Below are 6,195 nucleotides of genomic sequence, written 5' to 3'. Positions count from 1 at the left end.
AGGCATGCTGTTAAACACTGAGGGGCAAAGTGATAAGAAACTACCCAATGGTCGCTACAGTAAATGTGTATTCGTGTAGTTTGAAGTGTGTAAATACATTGAAGTTCTTTTGTGAAGTGCAATGGCTTTGTGGAATTACCATCTAGCACCCCTCTTTGCGCAAATATAGAATAAATAAATATTTTGGCTCTATGTGTAAGATTGGCTTTTTGCACACCAGGTACTGAGCCCTATTTGACGGACACCACTGTCACCAGTGAAAGAAATGTTGAATGATGCAGACTTGTCCTCCTTGTCACGTTCCTGCTTGACTTGCTTAGGTGCTTTTGAAACTACTGTGAGCCCCCTACCCATTGCTTTGTGGGGCCTTCAGCACTGAAAATCAGTCTCAGCATGACCCTCAGTCCCTCTCCTACGAGTTTTCAGTAACAGAAATGGAAACCAAATCTAAATCTTCACCTCTGTCGGAAACCTCAGCCGCAAGGCTGTCTTACCATTTCGTATGCTGCTTTTATTTTTGAACCTTTAGACCTGTGACACATCCTCTGTGAAGGTTAAATTAAAAATTAGCTGCACAAGCACAGAAAAGAAAGTCTAGCCCTCAGTGCACACCAGAGTACAGTCCCCAGCCCCCTCCAAAAGAAAATGGAAGTGTCTCTGGTTCAAGGCAGCCTACACAACAGTGAGCTGCAGGAGCTGTAAGCTATTATTTTAGCTCCCAAGGAAAGTAATTACTATAGCAACCAACACATCTGAATAGCTCTTTGGCTGCTACTGAGACACAAACAACTTACGCACAAAGGCACATCTGAAACGTGCCGTGTAAAGTATGCTCAGGTAGCTGTGTTTTTTTTAAGAGCTTTATAAAATGTGCATAACTGGCTCCTGATAAATGACTGCCAGAGTAACATCAAGCAATTATACCATGCCATGATCCTAAAATAACCTAATCAATTGCTCGGTGCATTTGCCCCTGAAGAGATGAAGCTCAAAAAGCGCAGGCTCCATTTTAAGCCTGTGTGCTGGGAAGTACCCAGCACAGCTGAAGTTACATTCAATAAACAGACAATAAAATGGTGGGGAATGCCTCCCCTTTGGTTCTGTGTACGGCTGCAAACTCCCTTGCAGGCTTTAGTGCCGGCCTGTCCCCTCAGGTTTACACGGAGTTTGTTGGGAAAAGGGGATTTAATTAAAGCCTTGTAATGCTGGAGGGTGTAACAAGTGATGTCTGCTTCTCTTTGTTCAGCAACCAGACCCACCAGACCCATCTCCAGCTGCATGCTGGACACATTGCTGTTGCTATCAGTGAATAAGGAAGCTTCTCGGGCAACAGCAGACTGTAATCATTGTCCATTGCTTAGGTATTACAGCATTTGGAGTGTCTCTGTCACCTTCAAATCAAAATGCCACTGGTGTAATAACAGCTTGATCGGTTCCTGGGCTCTGTGTGCCAAGCTACGCCACTTCATGGTGCTGAGATAAACAAACTAGGTTCCCCAAAACAAGACATCTGGTCGAAGCAACCTGGCCCAGGAGTACTGTCCAAAGATTCCCCACAGGGCAGATACAGACGTATCACCCATCTCAGGGTTGGTGAGTGCCATTAACATTACACTCTTGCTCCATTACACAAGGCAGCTCTGCTAAAAATGGGCGTTACGGATCTGGGTAACTGAGACCAGAGTTGCATCCAGAACAACCCATCCCTTCACAAACCTGAATCGCCTTTTAAGATTTCTTTTCATCAGCTGAGTCCTAACGTCTTGCTCTGGGTCCAGAATAAACTGTAAATCACAGCTGGGTTTAAAATGAAGACAAAATTAAGGAAGGAAATGTAGTGATATAATTTATTACAGAAGTGCCTTAGGACCAACAAAAAAGGACCTTGTAATAGTGATACCTGCAAACTAAGATTGTTAGAAAATGGATATTTGTGGAATAGAATTATTAAAATCAATTTAAGATGCTTTAATCATTTAACAATTGTGCTGCAGGACAAATACTAATCTTTTGAGGAACAGCTGGAATAACTGTAGGATGAGGAACTCAACTCATAAATAATCTTACTGGAGATGGTTTGGCCTTGTAGTAGCAGGTGCAAAGAAACATAAAAAAGCTGCAAATTAGCAATAAAACCAGACCAGGCCAGCCTGGAAGGACAAGATATACGTGACCACAGGACTGAGTTGGCGCAGAAGTAAGGGTCAACTGGCAGACACAGTGAAGAAGATTAGGAGCCTTCATCTGAAGACCCCCGACGACCACCTGAAGACTCCAATGGACATGTGCAAGAAACATTAACATATGCTAAATGAGTTCCTGGAAAAGTTATGAATATGGTAAAAATTCAATGAATATGTATGATTAAGGTAGTATAAATGCTTGTTGATTTCATTCTCACACACACACATTAGGAGGAGCTCTCCCCTGTGTGTCTGGCACTGTAATAAAGAATGCCTGCTTTCTAGAACTCCAAAATTGAGTCTTAGAGAGTGAATTCATTACCAGTTTCTGGTAACAATGGCAGGTACTGCACAACAGAGTTTTGGTTGACTGTAGCCTTAAAAGCAAAGTCACTTTATTCTGGATTAAAGAAAAACATCTGAAAAGAAAAAGCACAAAAATAAATAGCACCAGCGGATGTAAAATCCAATGCCTTGCTTCTGCCGTGCAAAGCTGTAGCTGCCCTGAAGGCACCTGGAATTTTCAAGCTGCTGATCCTAGGTAAATAAATCCTCCTCTGTAATTTTTCTCATAAGTTTATTTTCTGACAATAGTTAACAGTGCATTAAATGACTCTCTCAAAAAAAACCCCACAAACTGTTCTTTTTTACAGTATGCCTTTTTATTAGCTTTTTGGTGGGGGAAAGACAGGACCGTTCACTCACAGGCTCACTTCCCAGTTCACCTTTGCTACTGAACAGAAATCTTTTGCCTGGTTTATTGGAGCTAGGGCCAGGCTTCTGGGCAGCACGTAACCTGCCTTCATGCCATGTCTCTGCTGTACCTGCAGGGTCACTGGCTGTAATAGAGCAGATAAATCCTTGTTCCTCTCAAACCGTTTGGGGTTTGGGTTGCAAAAGGCTGCTGCAGTACCTTTTCGGTGAGGGCGAGGGGAGAGAGGGAGAAGAGAGCTAGTGAACTGCTCAGCTACTTGTGCAGAGCTGCAAGGCAGAGAAGTGAAACCAAAGTCTTGAGAGATGTGCAGCAAGCTTTTCTGAACACTCAACAGCTGTGGAAGTTCCCCGCTGCCAAGGTCAGGCATGTTCAGGCCCAGTACTGTGGTTTTGTTCTGGGAAGAAAGAACTAAAAAAGGTAAGGGCCTTGCATTTTACCCTCACTGTAAGCAAAACCCAGTGCCACAGTGATTAAGGCCTGAAGCAAACTCTCCCTTTGTCGTGGTTTGGGCCTGGTTGGCAGCCAACCACCACGCAGCAGCTCTCTCTCCCTTCCCCTCCGGCAATGAGAAGGGACAGAGAGCCAGGCTTGGGGTTCGAGATAGGACTGGGGTGGGGAAAAATTCCCCTTTATGATCACGAGCAAAAGGCAGACTTGTTAGGGGAAGAAAAAAAAGAACATACATTTATTACAGACACTAACAACACCTAACAGAGTAGGACAGTGAGAAGCATTGCCACATCTTGAGAACACCTTCCCCCCACCCCTCCCTTCTTCCCGGGCTCAGCTCTGCTCCCGATATCTCTACCTCCTCCCCCAGGGGCGCAGGGGCAGGGAATGGGGGGTGCAGTCAGTGCTGCCACTTTCTTCATCTTTGGTGAGGGGAGTGTCCAAAACTTGTTCCCCCTGCTCCATCGTGGTCCCCCTCTCACAGGAGACAGTCCTCCACAAACTTTCTCCGACTTGAATTCCTCCCATGGGCCGCAGCATTCCCCACACCGCTCCGTCATGGGTCACTAACTTCCTCCGACTGGATTCCCTCCCACAGCTGCAGCCCTTCCCGAGCTGCTCCAGCGTGGGACCCCCCGCATGCTGCAATCCTCCCAGCGCTGAATTACAGCAGCGGGGGCTGCCTTTTCCCACGAGACCCCGGCCTTCTTCGGGCACAGCACCTTGATAATCCAAGCAGGAGCAACAAGCCACAAATCAGTGTCTACTCCACCGTAGATCTTCATGGGTGGCGGGGGGGGGCCGCCCTGCCGTCTCCCCACAGGATACAGGGGGGTCTCTGCTCCGGCACACCTCCCCCCTCCTTTCTTCCTCCGTTCCTCCACTGACCTTGGTGTTCAAGTAGCTGCAGCAACTCCTCCTCACAAGTCCCACTGCTCCTCACCACATCCCTTCTTAAATACGTTATCGCAGAGGCGCAGCTGATGGGCTCAATTTCCCAAACAGAAGTGGAGCTGACTTGGAGCTGGGGGAGCTTCGAGAAGCTTCTCACAGGGGGCCGCCCCGATAGCCCCCTCCCCTGCCACCAAAAAAACCCTCCACCATTCACTCAACCCAGGACACCCTTAAAAATAGGAATGATCCCAAAGAAAATCCAGTGTAGTGAGATGCTGAACACAATTTGTTTGTATCCTGCCTCTTCCCCTCGTCTGCTTCTCCCATTCGCCAGAGGTAGGCAGGTGGGACGCACACAAAGGTGAATGATGAGAAATCCTCTAGGTAATGAAGCAGGACTCTTCAAATACCTTGTTCAAATCCTGAAGTTAACATTGCTCTGCCGCCCTTACTGTTCAGTCTTTTGCAAGAGTCAGTCTCATGCAAGTTGGTTTCTCTTCTGGTTTATCTGTCAGCTTGAAAATTGGGTGGATGGTTCATGAACAGATTTGTTTGTGTTACTGCTTTTGCATCTGCACAGTCTCAGATGTCACTGGGGCTTGATTGATCTTGCATCTGTGAAGGTACATGAGAGGATGAAAGAGTGGGCATGACTATTATATCAAAGAGTTGGATCTGGACCTTCTCTAGTGTGAATCAGAGAAGTAAATCAAAATGGCAGCTCCTGTCATGTTAAAAAGACACACCTTAACGAAAACCTGTTTTAGCAAAGCAGAAATGCTTCTTATATCTGGAGAAGCATGTTAAGAGAGAGGGTTTGAAGGAGCCAAGGCACTAAGGAGTGAGATTCTGGGAATGCTTTGCATGTGAAAACACTTCATTAATCTGTTATAAATGTGGCTGCCCTCTCTTCCACCTGCCAGGAGCCTTCCTTGCTCCAAAGAAAGTTTGTGCTGCTCCTCAGCCGTTTCAAATGGGAGGTGGCATTGGCAAGCAGTAAAAAGCATGTTTACTTGCAATGTTGTTTTAAGATAGTTGTGAAGGTGCGGAAGGAAACACATGAACAGCTGTTTGTGTTACACTACAAACACAAGGCCACCGTTAACAAGTGCAGGTTGCAAAACCACCTCTGCTCAGACCTGGGTGGGAGGTTTTGTTCCTATGTTGGCTTGGAATCCATAGTTTGTCTTGTCTAAAGGTGATTGCTATGTTGGAAATTAATATTTAGCAACCACAGGTTGATTGATTGAGGTTTCTTGGTGCCAGTTCTTGGCATTACTGATTCTTTGAACAAATTCTGAAAATGGGGCCTCAAAAAATATAGCAATATCCAATTGTAGTGAAGTTTATTTTGCCTTGTACTTGAGCCTTACCAAGAGATGACGAAAATGTGCACACACATTACTTAAATGTTGCTATGGTTTTCCCACAGACTCAAATCGCCTGCAAAGACCTGAGACAGACAGGAGAAGTTGGTATTTCAAAAGATGATGATTTTTCATGGAATCAGGGTCAGGACCACATGAGCAAAACTAACACCTGGCCAGCCCAGAGCCTGATTTACAGCTCTGTCAGAAGGCGCTGGACCTGCCTTATGCCTCTTGTGGAGGGGCTATGGTGGGTCATAAAGAAAGAAAACAGCATTTTGTAATGTCTTGCTTTGCAAGGGCCCTGAAAGCTGCGGCAGTGTCATGAAAGTGGGGGAGAAGAGCTGGTGGTGCTGCTGCTCTGTCCCCCGAAATCCCGAGCACGCCGGCTGACCCAGAGCACGCACCGCCTTGCTCCCTCTTTTCAGCATCCTTCTCCCTCTTTCTTCTGCCACCTCCAGCTGACCAGACCCAGAGGGCTGCTGCCCTCAGAGAGAAAGGCCTGGGCACCTCTCCTCCCTCCAGCACATCCCTGCGGGGCTGCGGGGCTGCCCGCCGGCTCACTGGCTGCCGCGCCGGGGTAGCA

Source organism: Tyto alba, unplaced genomic scaffold (genome assembly GCF_018691265.1).
Source record: "Tyto alba isolate M040663 unplaced genomic scaffold, T.alba_DEE_v4.0 Super-Scaffold_16, whole genome shotgun sequence".
Classification (NCBI taxonomy): domain Eukaryota; kingdom Metazoa; phylum Chordata; class Aves; order Strigiformes; family Tytonidae; genus Tyto; species Tyto alba.
The sequence above is the reverse complement of the archived record's forward strand: the minus strand, read 5'-3'. Positions refer to the sequence as shown.